The sequence below is a fragment of the Callorhinus ursinus genome, unplaced genomic scaffold, assembly GCF_003265705.2.
Source record: "Callorhinus ursinus isolate GAN/ISIS: 27379988/994484 unplaced genomic scaffold, GSC_fseal_2.0 scaffold1, whole genome shotgun sequence".
NCBI lineage: Eukaryota > Metazoa > Chordata > Mammalia > Carnivora > Otariidae > Callorhinus > Callorhinus ursinus.
In genome coordinates, this window is record NW_027397063.1 from 89,788,976 (window position 1) to 89,806,857 (window position 17,882).

Below are 17,882 nucleotides of genomic sequence, written 5' to 3' on the forward strand. Positions count from 1 at the left end.
AAGATGATTTCACTGAAACCAGTGCAGGGTTTCAATAAGGTAATCAAATCCTTCAGGGACTCTTCTAATATAATTTTTAACTTGTAAGGTATTATATTCTCTTTAATATAATACCTGACAGAAAGAAAATATGAAAGGATTTCCTTCTTAGTCCCCAAAGACATTCAGTAGATCTTATTCTATTTTAGCCCAAGTAAACAAAAGTATTAATGTAAATACTAGAACTCAGCGTGTTCCAAAGTTGACAAATATCATCTGAGGGTTAAAAAAAAAAAGCTAGAAAAGTTTAAATTTTAATACCTCATTGTGAACCTTGAAAATTAAAGAGTCATTAAGTTTGGCATATATTTTTATATATATATAGCATTTATATAATATACATACATAATATAGAATATATATTATATAATAAATATAGAATATAATTATGTAATATATACATATATTTAAGTAAACCATTCTCAACATATTTGTGTTTATATGCCTACTAAAATGGTTCCAAAAATGTTTTCTTTAGGAATAAGGTTTTATTTTATACTCATAATTTTTAGTATATATGATAAAATATTATTTTTCCCCTGCTGTATATACTCACTTTAAATTCCAGTTAAATGATTTGAAAATACCATTCTGTTAGTTTTTCTCAATAACAAACATAATTTTGCTTTTCTAAAAATTCCAAAATTGACAGTAACTTATAGCTTTAGATCCATATCAGAGTTTTCAGCTAATTTATATTTGAGTTATGGCTTATTCTGAAGGAGTCTTTCTGCTACAATATATATTTTCTGTAAAGTGGATTAGTGATATGCAATTGCTAAACACAGAATAATGTCAGTATAATGTGGAAATTGCATTGATTCATACATGATATTCCCTAGCACTTTAGTGCTTTGTGCCCAGTAACTGCTGAATGCAGTGAGCCCTGAAAAAATGTTATTTTACGTGGTACCCACTGAACCCACAATCATCCTATTGGATCATGTTGGGAAACTCTTCTGACTTGAAAAATAATTATTACATAGTATGGTATCATACTTGTGTACTGGGTGAAATGGTAGCTCCAAAAATTTATGTCCACATACTACTTCTTGCAACCTGTGAATATTGCTTATTTAGAAAAAGGGTTTTTGCAGGTGTAATTAAGAATTTTGAGGGATGCCTAGGTGGCTCAGTCATTTAAACATACGACTCTTGATTTACGCTCAGGTTATGATCTCAGGGTTGTGAAATCAGCCAGCCCTGCGTAGGGCTCCACACTCAGCAGGGAGCCTGCTTAAGATTCTCTCTCCCTCTCCCTCTGACCTCCCCCCACCCCCTTGTCACACGCAGGTATGCGCTCTCTCTCTCTCTCTCTGAAAAAAAAAAAAAAGAATTTTGAGGTAAAGATATCATCCTGGATGGTCCCTAACTCCAATGACAAATGTCTTTGTAAGAGGAAGGCACAGTGAGATTTGAGCCAGAAGAGGGCAGAGGACAAGGCTGTGGGTAAGTAAAGGAAGGGGCTGGAGTACTGCAACAACAAACTGAAAGAGGCAAGTAACAGAATTTCCCTCTAGAGCTTCCTGGGAGGCAGCCTTGCCCTACTGACACCTTGATTTAGATTTATGGACTCCAGAACTGTGAGAGAATAAGTGTTTGTTGTTTTAAGCCACCCAGTTTGTGGTAATCCGTTATGGCATCCCCAGGAAACTAATACATCTTATAATTTTTATTTTTGTTTTTGTAACAGAGCAACCTAACTCAAACCTTTCTTATTCTTCCTTTCAGAGCTAACTTTTTACTTTCTTTTTGTAAGTCCTATAATGTACTACAATATTCATACTTATTAGGAATGTCATATATCTTTTTACTGTAGCAGTATATTTATAAGGTATGTCATTATTTGTTTTTATGTTCCAACTACAAATTTTTACTGATTTTGAGTGGCCTTGCCTTGCCTTAATTTTACTACAAAGCCATGTCATTTTTAATGTGAGATTTTGCAAAAGAGCTCAGATTTTTTAAAGGAATGATTATTTTGTGAGATAATAGAAATGCCCATATTTTATTTCCCTATAAAAACTGACAACTAAAAATGTTATTATTTAAAACTTTTTCATAATTTCTGGTAAACATAATGTTATCAAAGCAGAGAACTGGATGTGATCATGATGATCATTTTGTCTAACTTCCAGGACAATGGGGAAACCTCCTTATGATATCTCTATTAGCTTGTCACCCAACAACTGATTGAAGATTTCTATTGACATTGACAGAACACTCACAACTTCACAACATAGCCCATTCAAACTAGAGTCTTATAACCATCTATGGCTTCTAAATTATAATGTTTTGAGATATATCTAAATTTTACTTTTTCATTTTTACTTTCATTAATACTTATATTATTTTCCTCTTAATTTGCATCTTCAAATAGATTTAAATGGTCTTCCTTTAGGTAAAATAAAACTTGATAGTGTGACTGAGAATTTGCTACAGTGAAAATATGAATCTATAGAAGTAATAAAATTCTCTAAGAATTTGATCTGGATAAAACATCCCAAATGTTCATCATCTGATGAATGGATAAACAAAATGTAGTATATCCACATGATAGAATATTATTCAGCAATATAAAAATGGTACAGTATGGATGAGCCTTGAAAACATTATGCTAAGTGAAAGAAATCAGGTACAAATACACACATACACACACACGTTTTTTGATTCCATTTTTATGAAATATCCAGAATAAGCAAATCTATGGATCAGATAGATTTGTGGTTGCCATGGCCTGGCAGTAAGGGGTAATGTGAAGTGACTGTTAATGAGTTTCTTTTTGAGATGATGATAATTTTCTAATGTTAGATAATTGTAGATTTGCAACTCCATGAATACGTTAAAAACAACTGAAATGAATATTTTAAAATGTGAATTTTATGATAAATGGATTATACCTCAATAAAGCTGTTCTAAATCATACACACACAACACAAAACCAAACAAAAATAAATAAATAAAATAAGATCCCACATAGTACCAGCAACTATGAGAATGGAAGCAGGGGGATGGCAAAGGGAATATGGATAGAACTGAAAGCATAAGAACTTTACATCACCTACAAATTGATGATACTCCTTAAAAACTTGTGCAACTAATCAGCACACAGCAGCCAAAACTGGGTATGGGTTGTGCACATTCCAATTCAAAGGCATATGGAAGGACACTGTCTAAAAGTCTGTGGTAGAAGAGGCTGGGCGTTATGGACCCTTGCAACCCACTAACCAGATGTCCTTTCCAGAAAAATCCTACATTGAGAGAAATTACATGATATAGAATCTACACTGAGAAGATTCAGATAGAATTCGGAAAGAAAAAGAGAGCCAATAGATTTCAAAAATGCATGGCTATATCATTTTTTAACATTTGTAAAAGTAACAGAAGTTCTAGAGCCACAAAGTTAGGAAGGCTATCTTGATGTATCTCTTCTTTTTTTTTTTTTAAAGATTTTATTTATTTATTTGAGAGAGAGAGAATGAGAGATAGAGAGCACAAGAGGGAAGAGGGTCAGAGGGAAAAGCAGACTCCCTGCCCAGCAGGGAGCCCGATGCGGAACTCGATTCCGGGACTCCAGGATCATGACCTGAGCAGAAGGCAGCCGCTTAACCAACTGAGCCACCCAGGCGCCCCATCTTCTTAAGAGTACAGAAAGAAAAACTAATTTCATCTGTACATAAGCAATAAAAAAAGGACTATAGTAAAGCCCATACAAATATATTATAAATGAAATAAAAATAAGAGCAGATTGACTTACCTATAGTAAATAAGGCACATCCAAAAATTAAAAAAAAATGACTTTGTATTTCAAACCAAACTACAGAAACTTAATAAAATGATAGAAAACAAACTTTGGAACCGCATCGGGCTCCCTGCTCAGCAGGAGTCTGCTTCTCCCTCTGACCCTCTCCCCTCTCATGCTCTCTCTCTCTCTCAAATAAATAAATAAAAAATCTTAAAAAAAAAAAAACCTCATGATGTGATTGAAGAGATAAAATTGAGGAAGATCTTACATAATTTAAGAAATAATTAGAAGGAAAAAAGAAAACATTTCAGAAATAGAAACTAAATTAGAAGTTTTATACCTCTTCTTAAGAGAAGTGAGATGGAAGGAGGAAATTGTTTTAATCAAAAAGAAGAGAATAAATAGATGCAAAGTACTTAAAAGATATTGAGAGACAGAGGCAAATAAAATCAAAGCAATGGAATGTAGCAAACACCAAAAACTATAATTTAAGAAATATTTTCTGGAATAAAAGAAGACTTGAAACAATTTATTAAAATGGCAGACCACTTACTTGAGAAAATTGACCCAGAAGAGCCAAAAGAAGACATCTACTGGTAAAGTCACTGGACTTCAAAAAAGGCACTTTTTTTTTTCTTATACACAAAAATACCAAGTGATTTAAAGACAATCAGATTGCTCTCAGATTTTTTTGAACTTAACATGCCAGAAAACAATAGAATAATGTATTTATGAAACTCAAGGAAAGAAAATGTGAGCTTGGGTGCCTGGGTGGTTCAGATGGTTAAGCATCTGCCTTCGGCTCAGGTCATGATCCCGGGATCCTGGGATCGAGTCCTGCATCAGGCTCCCTGATCCTTGGGAGCCTGCTTCTCCCTCTGCTTCTCTCTCTCTCTCTCTCCCTCTGTCTCTCATGAATAAATAAATAAAATCTTTAAAAAAAAAATGTGAGCTAAAAGTTTTATTTACAACTAAACTGACTTTCAAGTTAATAAGTCTCAAGCTGTTATGAACAGGGAATACTGATCTTAATGAACCCTTCCATGAAAGGAAGCTTCCTGCAAGAAAAAGATTGAATAAACCTGCATATGAGATTTGTAGCAAATATTAAGTATAAACTATACCTAAAATTAAATGATGGCATGTATTTTGAAATTACATGCAAATTCTACCAACTCTGAATTTATCAATGAATAGATGATCGTTCTTCTATTAGGATAAATAATGATTCAGTTTGCATATTCACTTATTTTATAATCCCAATACAATTATGCCACATTAATTTTTTAAAGATTTTATCTATCTATCATCTATCTATCTATCTATCTATCTATCTATCTATCTATCTATTTATTTGAGAAAACAGACTCTGAGCTGACCATGGAACCTGACTGGGGCTGGATCCCATCATCCTGAGATCACAACCTGAACAAAACAAAGAGTCCAACACTTAACCAAATGAGCTACCCACGCACCCCATTCCACATTAACATTAAATTAACATTTGCTGCTGTCATTATGAGTAGTTAAATATTGTTATTCTTCAGATAGGGCACTCTACTTACTTTTTGTTTTTCTTTTTGGACAAAGTCTCTTTTTCATGGAGTTTGTAATTACTACTTTTTTCATGTTTTTAGTTTTCATTGGGCCTTTGTAATTTACCTTTTCACGTCATGTAATAGTTTCTCGACTAAATTTCTCTTTATATCTTTCTTTCATTGAAGTAAAATAGTGGATTCAGTTATCTGTGAGATCAAACATCATATATTCTATCAGTTTCTCCTCTAGTCCCCAAAAGACCTAGAGGGGCATATAGCTTTCAAAATCTTTGGTATAGCTGTGGCCTCAAACATCCCATCACCATAATTCTGAGAATTTTCTTCCAGTACTGCATAGAGAGAGGTTGCACATTGTAGGGTTTACAAACACCGACTTTGAAGTCAATTGTAACTGGGTTCAAATTCTACTTCTCAGGGATGTTATGAGATATAAGTGATTTCATATGCATAAAATGTTGAGAGTAGTTAATTTATAAAGTTAAATCACATGTAATATTTTTAAGTAAAACTTTTCTCCCTGCATCACATTTACAGCTTCCTCTTTTTTGGCTTCATCTTCTGTTTTGATAGAACAGATGTTCCAGGAGCTTCTTGAAGAAGGACGGAAAATAAATTGTTGAGATGTTGCATGTTGAAAATGCACTTCTTTTTCCTTTAGACTTGCTCAAAATTCTAGTTTAAAAATATTAAACCATATGATTAAATCAATAAAAAATACAATCATGTGATTAAATAAATTTTCATGAGCAATTAATTAAGGTGCTTTTAAAACATCTTAGAGAAGGGTAAAATGAAGAGGGGTAAATCGGAGGGGGAGATGAACCATGAGAGACTATGGACCCTGAGAAACAAACTGAGGGTTCTAGAGGGGAGGGGAGTGGGGGATAGGTTAGCCTGGTGATGGGTAGTAAAAAGGGCATGTACTGCATGGAGCACTGGGTGTTATATGTAAACAATGAATCATGGATCACTACATCAAACACTAATGATGTAATATATGGTGATTAGCATAACATAATAAAATTTAAAAAAATAAAAGAGCACAAAGTTTCTCTCAGGGAAAAAAAAATCTTAGAGAATTAAGGGACGCCTGGGTGGCTCAGTTGGTTAAGCGTCTGCCTTCGGCTCAGGTCATGATCCCAGGCTCTTGGGATTGAGCCTCGAGTTGGGCTCCCAGGGAGCCTGCTTCTCCCTCTCCTCCCTGCTCATGCTCTCTCTCTCGCTATCTCTCAGTCTCTCAAATAAGTAAATAAAATCTTAAATTAAAAAATTAAATTAAATTAAATTAAATATTAGAGAAGTAGAATAAGAATTCCCTGCATTTTAAAGCCTAAGTTAAATTAATAAGTTCTGATGCTGAAGATTGTCAGTGATTAATGAGAAGGGAGATACAGAACTGTGGCCCCAAGTAATGAGCTGTATTATTGCAAGGGATGTGGATTTATTCACAGAAAATGAGCTACCCATATTCCCTTAAGCTTACCTGTGGCTTAACCATTCCTCAACCACTGAAACTAAGTTTCTAGGAATCATAACCTATGTTCATTAGTAGGGATTCTCCCTGTTCATAATAGTCTGAAGATTATATACTTGAAAGTCAGTTTGTTTGTAAATAAAATCTTTGGTTTTCACTTCACTGAAAAAAAATATACTCTAGTTATCAGCTACTAATATGGTTCAAATTAAACGCTTATCCTTAAAAGGAATGGAAAATCTTGAGACATCAAACAATTCAGGAAAAAAAACACATGAAAACAAGTTTTTGCCAAAGTAAAAACAACAAACACATCACCATGAACAATAAAAAGGCAGAACTAACAAGGGTCCAAGGAAATAAAGTTAATGAAAGAAATAAAGTTAATAGAAGAAAAAGAAAAATAAGAAAGTAAATAGATTTAAAGTGAATAAATGAAATAAGTAAATAAGTAAAAATATTAAAAAATATTAAGTAATAATATTAAAATAATTTGTATTTTAGATTGGATTTGTATTTTAATATAAGTATAATATGAAAATAAATTTTAATGTGAAGTAAATAAATAAAATAATTAAATGAATAAGAATATTATATTAGTGAGGAGCCTGGGTGGCTCAGTTGTTAAGCATCTGCCTTCGGCTCAGGTCATGGTCCCAGGGTCCTGGGATCAAGCCCCGCGTCAGGCTCCCTGCTCAGCGGGAAGCCTGCTTCTCCCTCTCCCACTCCCCCTGCTTGTGTTCCCTCTCTCACTGTGTCTCTCTCTGTCAAATTAATAAAAAAATCTTAAAAAAAGAATATTATATTAGTAAAACTTAAAAAAATATGATAAAACCTTATAATAGAAAACAAAAAAGAAAAATGGGATATTTTTTAAAATCCAGTTGCTGGAACTCAAAACAAAACGAAACAAAACAACAAAACTTGATTCACAATATACACACTAAAGAGAAAATGGGACAGATTTATACATAAAATAAACAAACTGGAAGAACAAGCAAAAGTGTTATTATAAAACAGAAATGAATTACTAAGTGATGAGAAGTATATATCCATATCTCCATAACATCAATTGATAAGGTACTTTAGAACATAAGAACGGATAGGATGGAGGGGGAAAATAATCAAAGAAATAATGTAAGAAAATAGCTATGAATTGAAGAAAGATAAATTTTTAAATTGAAGAGTACCATCAAATGGCAAAAGAAAATAAAGAGAATTACCCAAAAAACATAAATGTGAAAATGTTGAATACTGAAAGATAAAAAGAAAACTGCAAAGTTTTAGGAAAAATACATACATAGAAATGATAATCATACTAATATTTGACTGCTCATCTACAATGTTGACCTGTAATGTACTAAATGGGCTCGAGTCTCAATTTTGTCTTTTTAATCTCACTTTAGGCCACTATTCTCCTTGTTCCCTTATGCTGCAACAATACAAGCTTTCTTTATGCACCCCTAACACACCAAGTTCATTCATTCATCAGGATTTTTGAATATGCTGATTCCTGTGTTTGGGATGCCCTTAAACCTTGGATCTTTTCAAGCTGCCTCTTTATTCAAGTTTCAGTCTTAAAGTCATTTCCTCAGTGTAATCTGATTTCTTTTTCTGACTTCCATCCCCAGTCACTTCCCAGTCATTTTCCATTACATAAATTATCACTTTCTGAAAATATGCTTTCTAATCTGATTACCTGTTTTTTATTAGTCTCCTCTCATCAGAATATAAAATATATGAGAACAGGAAATGTATTTTCACCTCTTTCTATTTATTATTATTATTAGTAGTAGTAGTAATATTATTATTATTATATTATTTACTATTTCCCCAGCAATAGGAATTATGTCTAATACATACTAGGTGTTCATTAAGTATCTGCTAAATGTATGAAATTAAAGAAAAACGTGATAGTTTTCAATGGACAAGTCACTTAACCACTCAGACTCAGTTGTCTCAAAGAAAAAAAAAACAGCTAAATTAGATGGTTTCTGTGGTTACTTACAGCTTAAATTTTTATGAACCAGGGTTGACTACTTAAGCCCCCCCAAAATCAACAGATTTTAACTCACCAATCCCTTTAATCTCTTCTATACAATAGTGCATATTTGTCTTTTTCTTGTTATTATTGCTTTTGTTACCTTGAATATGCACTATCTTTCTATATTCCAACATACTTAACTCTATGTTTTAGTGGCAGAAGGAACTGATCTCTTACTCTAGAAGTCCAAGAGCCCAGATAGACAAAGAAATTCTTTCCAGGCTTTCCTTATTGTTAGGGCATGAGCAAGTGACCTAAGTACGAGACTCGGATGTTCTTATTCAGACAGTGGAGGTTCTATTGTGGTGGCAAAAGGTGGCAGTGGTTTCCCGGGAACAGAAGTAGCAGTGACATCAGAGGCCACACCCAGAGCCTAGCGTTGTTAGGTAGCAGTAGTGCAAGCTGGAGCATCTGATGATGTACTGGCAGTAGGAAACACTTTGCCGAAATAATTTTGGCTACAGGGCTAGGTACTGCCTAACTTTCCTTATCCCTCCTCATTTTCTGCTAGGTGATTTTTTTTTTTTTTTTTGGAGCTACTCCATACACTTTCAGTAAATTTCTTTCATTTACAACACCGACATTCTACTTTTTTTTATGTTTTCAGCCAAGCTTGCTGACTGATATCTAACAATATGGTTATAAGACATTCCTGAGTCAGCCTCAGTAAATTCTTATAAATATGTTTACTAAAATTATTATTCCACAAATGTTAGAAATAGTGGCATCGAAATAATTTTTTTTGTGAAAACATATGTGATGATTACTCAGCAAAAAATTAAGAGTAGACTGTAAGCTTTCTCAGGTAAAAAGTCCTCTGTATTTCAAATATTTTGTGCACATATATATGTGCATACATGTAATAGGAACTAATGTTTGTTGAACTGAAAAAAATAAAGAATGGTGGTTGCTGAGATAATGTATACAAGTATTTAAATTAGAGTGTTAAAAAAAGCGGAAAATACAACGAAATACAAATATACTAAAAAAATGAAATTCAAAGTAAAAGCATTCAATAGAAAAAAACAGCTTATCTTAATGAAAGGTAGACATTACCAAAAATATAACAGATAACATCCACTTTTGTCATAAGATACATTTAAAAATATATTTTCAATATGTATAATTTTATGAATGAAAAAATATCCACAAATCAAATTTTATTCTTAGATTGGAGGCTTATCCATAAATAGTTGACTTTCAGAACAAAACATAGTTATATAAAAATTTGAGTGTTAAAAATAATAAGCTTGATATGTGTGAGCATTATATTTTGTACCTTAATAAAATGATATATACATATTTTTCAAACAGTTATGCTAACATTACTAAAAAAAGAGCATGAATTAAGCTGTAAAGATAATCTCAAACTATTCCACAAAGGAAAAAATGGAAGTGATCCTGGGAATGTAACTGAACCAAAATAAAATGCAACCCAAAGTGAAGAAATTTATGTTAGTGTGTTAATAAAATGAACCAAAAAAAAAAAGAAAAAGAAAAACCAAAGAAGAATAAATTTGCAAAATTTTAGAATATTTTTAGTGGTTTAAAAAAGAAATTAGAACAGAAATTACAGGCCATTTAGAAACAAAAGACAATAAAAGTAATACATCTCAAAAATCTATGAATCTAGTCAAGATGGTATTCAACTAAAAAACTTTAGTCTTAAATATTTGTCATGAAAATATATGTTGAAAATAAATAAAATTTTTGTCTCAAAAAACTAGAGGAATAAAGAGCATAAAGAAAGTGAAAAGAATAAATTAATAAGGATGAAGAATAGTGGTCTTAATTTGCCAATAATAATAAGTTGAAGCAATAAAATCAAATGTGGGCTTTAAGAAATATCAACAGGAGAGAGAAATATTTTTAGGTCTTGTTAAAATTAAAAAATATATTATAAACTACTTTAGGGATAGATAAAGAACATAATTCTAAGTATATATTTTTAAATGTTAGGGAAGGCTACGTATAATGTTAGTTAACCTTGAAATTTTCCATTATCAGACATTTTCTTATAATATCTTTAGTACCAAATTTGACAAAAGGTAAAAATACCTGAATAAAATAAAAAGTTTAGATAAATTGAAAAGGTAGTCAAAGATCTCCAGCCTCTAAGTAAGTACTTGATCAAATTTAGCCCCTATTCCTGACATTATATGTAATATTATATTGTCATATTATCTCATCCATGAATGATAAATAAATAAAAATAATATGAAATTTTAGGATAATGGCCAAGTTTAAAATAAACATGTTTCAACCAACATATTGGCAATCTTTTTTAAATTGCAATCCTAGAGAAATGAGACTAACATACAGTGTTTTAGTATATATTGGTATACACTTTTTGAGGGACAATTTTAAATATGCATATTCTTTGTCCCTTTAAAGGAATCTTAGAAAAATATTTCAATATATATACAATGTATTCCATTCACAGCATTCTTGTAATAATCAAAAACTGAAAAATACTAAATGTCCATCAATGATAAATGGCTAAATAAAATATGGTATGTTTATCATAAGGAACATTCTAGATTTTTTTAAAAATTATGATCTCATTCATATAAAATGAAAATCACAAAATACATTTTAATTATAAATTTATGTGATGCTCATTTAAATTTTGGTGTATTACAGGACATCTTGCTTTTTTTTTCTTTACTTCAAATTAAGTCTGGCCCTGAGCCCACATGGGGAAGAGAGCTGGAAGTATACAAATCAGACTATTGAGTGTAGGAATGGGAGGGATACATCAAATGGGGACTTCTACATTTTATTCTGTAATTCTTTTATTTATGTACCCATTTATTTATTTTTTAATACTAAGCATATACTTACTTTTTTACTTTAGTTTTAAAATCATTGAAAAATGTGTCAGAAATATGGCAAATGTAGTTTTCAATTTCTTATCAATTTTGATGCTTTCTCCTATAGTAGTAATTACCCTGGTTTGGTGCCTATTAGCTGCTCCACTGTCAATTACTTTGGCACTGCCTTACTAAGTATGCAAAATGAAATAAAGTTCAGTAATGGTTAGTAAAATGACGCAAAAAGTTTAGAAGTGATGAAATGAGCAATATCACTAAGCTGCTGAAAATGTGCTGAGATTCACTAAGTGCTTTACAAAAGAAAGCAAACAAACAAGACTTCATTACACAGTTGACTAAGCTCTGCAACTGATGGGCAATCCTCATTGCCTTGTGACATTCAGGCTCTCATTAGTGATATCAGGCCAGCAGAGGACACAATAAAATTGGATGCTTGCTGCCAACGTGAAGTTGTAAGAGTTATGATTCTGAATTTATTTTTAAGAATCATATAAAATTAATAGATGGCAAACAGATTTAGAAATGTCTTTACACAAGAAGTTAGGGGGCTCTAGTCCTAAATCCAAAATATTTACATATTAAAAAAAAAGGGGGACAAGAAAACACAGAAGAAAGAAGTTGTCAGAGCCAACTTATATTTTCAGAGAGTCCTTTTTATAAAAGAAAATGATAAGGAATAAAGGGTATTACCATAATTCTCCATTATTTTCTCATAAATTTGACTTTAAGGAAATCATATTAATGCTTCCTGAGGATGAGATATACAAAATGAATCTACACATTTACCTGCATACAAGATAAAATTTTAGTAACGTCTCTGATTGCCTGAAATGCAATTCAAAGTCCAAATCTGTGTATTATTAAAGTAATAACACCCTTGGCAAGAGAGGCAAGTCGTAGGTTGTATTTCTAATGTTTTAGAAGAGAGAGAGAGCCTTGCAAAACCAGATTGCCTACAAAGCCTTCTAAACTTGATTTTATTTTTTTTAATCACAGAGAAACAACAGCTATCAGTAGAAAATCTCAACCAAAGGATTCATAAAGCTTAATCTACTGGATTAAACTGAAAAACAATTCACAAGGCTCTCAGTCTAAATAAGAGAGGTATAATAATACTTTAGAGGCATTAGTGGGATTTCTAAAACCTGGTATCAGCTTTGGTTATGGTTAATATTTTGGTTTCTATCAATATTTTTATCACGATCACATTTAAAGCTTTCTCTCTGAAAAATGAAATTTATGACTATGTGATGCATAAAGTTCTTTGATATCCTCTTATATAAAGTCTAAACTGACTATTCACTGACTTTTCATTAACTTCTAAAAATTCTAACTAAACCATATTTTTTTCCTTGGGGATTTTAATTATTTTTATGGATTGTAAAAATTATAATAGTACACTATATGAAAATAATTTTTCATATGGTACACAATATGAAAATAGTAGTTCTAACAACTAAAAAATATATTAATAAAAATCAAACTACTAATATTCTTCAGTAACTAAAGTGATCAAAAATTATGTCAAAATACGTATATCTTTAACCATAAATTTAGAATATTTTTCATGTATACATGCACCTTTGAAACAATGTGGTTTTAAAACATGCTATATTTGGATTTACTCTGGTAAATTGAATGATCTAACTTTAAGCAAAAATCATTTGAAAAAAATTAAAAATAGCAAAACTAGAAGGGCTTAGAAGTCGAAACTTATAAATTTAAAATAAAAAGACTGAAGCCCAGTGAGATTAAGTAATTTTTACAAATTCATACTGCTAGAAGAGAAGCCATCTCTAGAACCTAGGATCTCCTGACTATCAGTCTATTTTTTCTCTCCATTTTTTGGGCTGTCGTTTCAAGGAAATGTTAACTATGGTAAAAGTTTATGTAAGTTAGAGGAATTAGAAATAAACTATTGACTATCTTATAAACTAAGCTATATTTATCATTGTTAGTAATCTCGTAAGTATTCAGTAAAGAGAAAACTTAAAATTACCAGTTATCTGATATTCTGAATTATCATGAACCATATCATTGCAAAGAAAAGCATAAATTAGGCATACACATACAGCAAAACTTAACCTTTTGAGTTTAAAAGTAAATTTCATACTATGGAAGCGTCACATTTTAAATTTTTATTCACCATCACTAAATACTCTTTTTTATTCACACATCTGGTCTTCTTCAGATTAGTAGCACTATTTATCAGTCATAAAATTCAACACTATAGTAAATCAATTTAAATCTACACATTCTATTAAATGATTAACTCTGGAATTCCAATGAAAATTTATCCTTAAAGACAAATACACACGAAGGCAGAAGCTCTATTTTGTACTTTTCTTATGAAACATAATTTATACCTTATTTGAGTTAGGACTGAGCACCCTCAAACTCACTTATTTAATAAGGAACTGTTCACCTCACTCAGCAAATCTCATCACATCATACAGGTCTTATCTTCTCAAGTCCAGCTCCTACCAACCTTCCACTTAGTCACGAAGGCCATTGCGGGTACAGTCCTTTGATATTAGGTAATTATCTTTCCAAATTCAAAGCCATTAGGTGATTTTCTTTCCAAATTTAAAGCAACATAAACGAAAATACGAACTCAGAGAAATAAATGTTTAGCACTAGGCTTTTCACTAGCAGTGAGATGTGTGCTTTTGTCTGCTAGAGACCAAAAGGTCAGTGATTCTCAAGCCAACAGCTCCCTCCACCGGCCCAACCATCATTATAGGTTCTGAAGTCTACAGTCACTTGAGTTTCCCTACTACCAACTTTGCATACCGAACACAGAAAGCTAGGGCTGCTTGGGAATTAGGAAACACTGAATTAAAAGGTGGGTATGTGCTATGGTGAGCGCTGTGAATTGTGCAAGACTGTTGAATCACAGATCTGTACCTCTGAAACAAATAATGCAATATATGTTAAAAAGAAAAAAAAGAAGAAGAAGATAGCAGGAGGGGAAGAATGAAGGGGAGTAAATCCGAGGGGGAGACAAACCATGAGGGACGATGGACTCTGAAAAACAAACTGAGGGTTCTAGAGGGGAGGGGGGTGGGGGATGGGTTAACCTGGTGATGGGTATTAAAGAGGGCACATACTGAATGGAGCACTGGGTGTTATACGCAAAAAATGAATCATGGAACACTACATCAAAAACTAATGATGTAATGTATGGTGATTAACATAACAAAAAATTTTTAAAAATGTGGGTAAGCCAACAGCTAACAGGTGAAAACCCCTGTAGAGTACTAAGACCTCAATGAAAATTTTATGAGATGAAGAAATACATATTAATACATATAAATATAAGAACTCCCTTCAGGAAGAGCAAGACCTGAAGTTGGGAAACTAACAAGTAGATTGCAGTTCTGAGAGGGCATGATCTTAACAAAGGGAGGAAAGATGATCTCTAAACTATCATTCAAGGTTCGTGGGTCTGGCTGGGCTTTTGTTCTACTGATTGGGTCTTAATACTCAGGGACTGAACTGAACTGCTTGGGTCAGAGGAAAGATATAATATTGTTATACTTCTTTGCCCTTTTCTCATAGACACTCATCCTCTTTTAAAGAATATTTTCAATTTGAAATGATTCTCATCATTAACCTATCTGGGTGCCTGTATTTCTTTGTCATTGATATTGTGCAGTCCGACCTTTTTATTTTACACGTGGGGAGGTTCAAAAAAAATGAATTTTTTTACTAAAACTGTGTTTCCCTAAGCCCTGAGCAGATCACCTGACACTTAATCTATTCTTTATAGGAAAACAGTGTTTCACAAAGTGTTGTCCCTGGACTACTAGCAGCAGCAGCATCACCTGGGGCTCGTTAAAAATGCAAATTATTGGGACTACCCCAGACCTATCAAATCAGAAACTGGGGGAGAGGGCAGCAAATCTGTGTTTTAACAAGCTTTCCAGATGATTATGATGTACATTAAAGGTTGAAAACTACTCTGACAAGTGTAACAAAAATTTTATAATTTTTTTTTTTAAAGATTTTATTTATTTATTTGACAGAGAGAGAGACAGCGAGAGCAGGAACACAAGCAGGGGGAGTGGGAGAGGGAAAAGCATGCTTCCCGCGGAGCAAGGAGCCCGATGTGGGACTCGACCCCAGGACCCTGAGATCATGACCTGAGCCGAAGGCAGACGCTTAATGACTGAGCCACCCAGGCGCCCTATAATTATTTGATAACATTAATGAAAACAAAAAATTTCAACAGTATTTATTGTATTAAATTTTAATGGGTAAAATCAACCTGTGAGTTATGTTCAGACTGAGAGTCTTCAATTGATCTAAGGTGGACAAACTGTTCTCACATATTGACTGTATTCCTTCCAATATCCCATTCTATTTTGGCCAAAAATACCTATTAATTGTTCAGATTCACTCAAGGGATAATTCCTGTGTAAATTTTTTTCTCCCAAAATTCAAGTTCCAGATCAAGTTGGCTTTTTCCTTTTACTATAGGCATATTTCTACCAAAGCAATTTTAAACACTTCACTTACCCATTTATGATAACTTCCATTAATAGATACTATATATTTGAGGGGCAAAAAATGTTTTATTCATCTTTATATATAATCCCTCCCCTCAAGCAAAGCATCTAGTACAGAGCAAGCTCTTAATACATGTTTGTTAAATGAATGATTGGATTAATTAACCTTATCTGGTCCTCATGGTTTTTAAAAGATTCTTATGACCACTGCCTTAATGGAGAGTTCTAGTCAATATCATTTGGAGAGTTCTCTGCTCAACTAAAGAGCTAAAAAATTAGTGATGTCTGGATCCTTCCCATACCACCCCCCTCACTGACCTAGAATGATCTCCAAGTTGGTATCAAGAATTATATTACAATAATAGGCATCAGGCTGTACTACTACCTCTACAACAAACCTATTATAAAATGGCTGGTTTAGGTCTATGGAATTGGCTTACTGCAGTTATCTACTATTTCCATGCAAAAAGTAGAAAAACATGTTTAGAAAGTCAGAGTTCAGGATTCCGAAAATAATAATGAAGGGCCAACATTTCTATATACTAATTGTCTCAAATATCTTACCCAAATCCTTCCCCAAGTCCATAGCTGACATATTGAAGTACAACTTCCATATTTAAAAATCTCACAAGTCTCTGCCTCAGTCAACAATACTGTTTTGGGAGTCTATGCAAGATTTCTTTGTTTGGCTTAACAGTTTCTTAGAACCATATTCTGGTTCTTTAATAAAAATGCTATTTTGGGCATATCAATCCCCAGTACCAACTATTTACATAAATTTCTAATAGATTTCTAATATAATGTTAATATATTTTAGTACCCTTTTTGAAAAATATGGAACACTGACCACCTGGACCAGAAGTTTTAAACTGGTATTCCCTAATATGTATGATGTCTTACATTACAGAAAAAGGAAATAACCAAAAAAAAAAAAAAAGAGAGAGAAAACATTTCAATTTGGGGGGCTTCATTTAAAATGTGAATGTCTTGGGGCACCTGGGTGGCTCAGTTGGTTAAGCATCTGACTCTCGATTTCGGTTCAGGTCATGATCTCAGGGTTGAGAGATAGAGCCCTGCATCAGGGTCTGGGCTAAGCATGGAGCCTGCTTAAGATTCTCTCCCTCTCCATCTCTGTCCCTGTTCCCCCAGCCTGCTTGCACACTCACTCTCTCTCTCCAAATAATAATATTAATAATAATAATAATAATAAATAAAGTAAAAAATAAAATAAAATGTGAATTTATTTTTCTCTTCCTCCTCCTCCTCCTCCTCTTCTTCTTCTTCAATAAAAACTGGAATGTGTAGCAACACTGGGAAGTAACTCTTCATGATACATGAGAATTAAAGCCAGAAGCTACAAAGTCCAATATTCATTCCTTACAGGTCTCAAACTCTTGAGTTTGCCACGGTCCCCATGAAGATTATTTCGCTCATTTATCAACTTACTGGGTCTTTCACCCAATGTTTAGGTAGACCTCAGGTTTCACAGATGGGAGTATCAGTGCTAAGTGGGAAGATGAGAATAGGATGGAGTAGACTTAAAGTTAAATTTAGTGGTAGATGGTAAAATGATTTCTCTATTAAGTCAACTTAATAACCTTGTCTTTGTTAAACCCAATTCTACAAAAAGTCAGAGTCCCATGAAAGGATCAACCTTACAGTAGCTGTACACAGTC

At 32.8% G+C, this 17,882-nt stretch overlaps 1 long non-coding RNA gene across 2 annotated transcripts in view; it reads right to left on the reverse strand.

Moving 5' to 3' along the window:
* The window catches only part of LOC141370263 (uncharacterized), a 146,876-nt gene that overhangs the window by 83,223 nt on the left and 45,771 nt on the right, over nucleotides 1–17,882 (reverse strand). The window contains exon 1 of one of the 2 annotated variants that reach the window (XR_012374172.1): nucleotides 14,098–14,202. The exons of the other annotated variant lie outside the window; for it this stretch is intronic. This is a non-coding gene — a long non-coding RNA (uncharacterized lncRNA). Of the gene's footprint in view, nucleotides 1–14,097; nucleotides 14,203–17,882 lie in introns of those variants that run through there. 2 annotated transcript variants of the gene reach the window in all.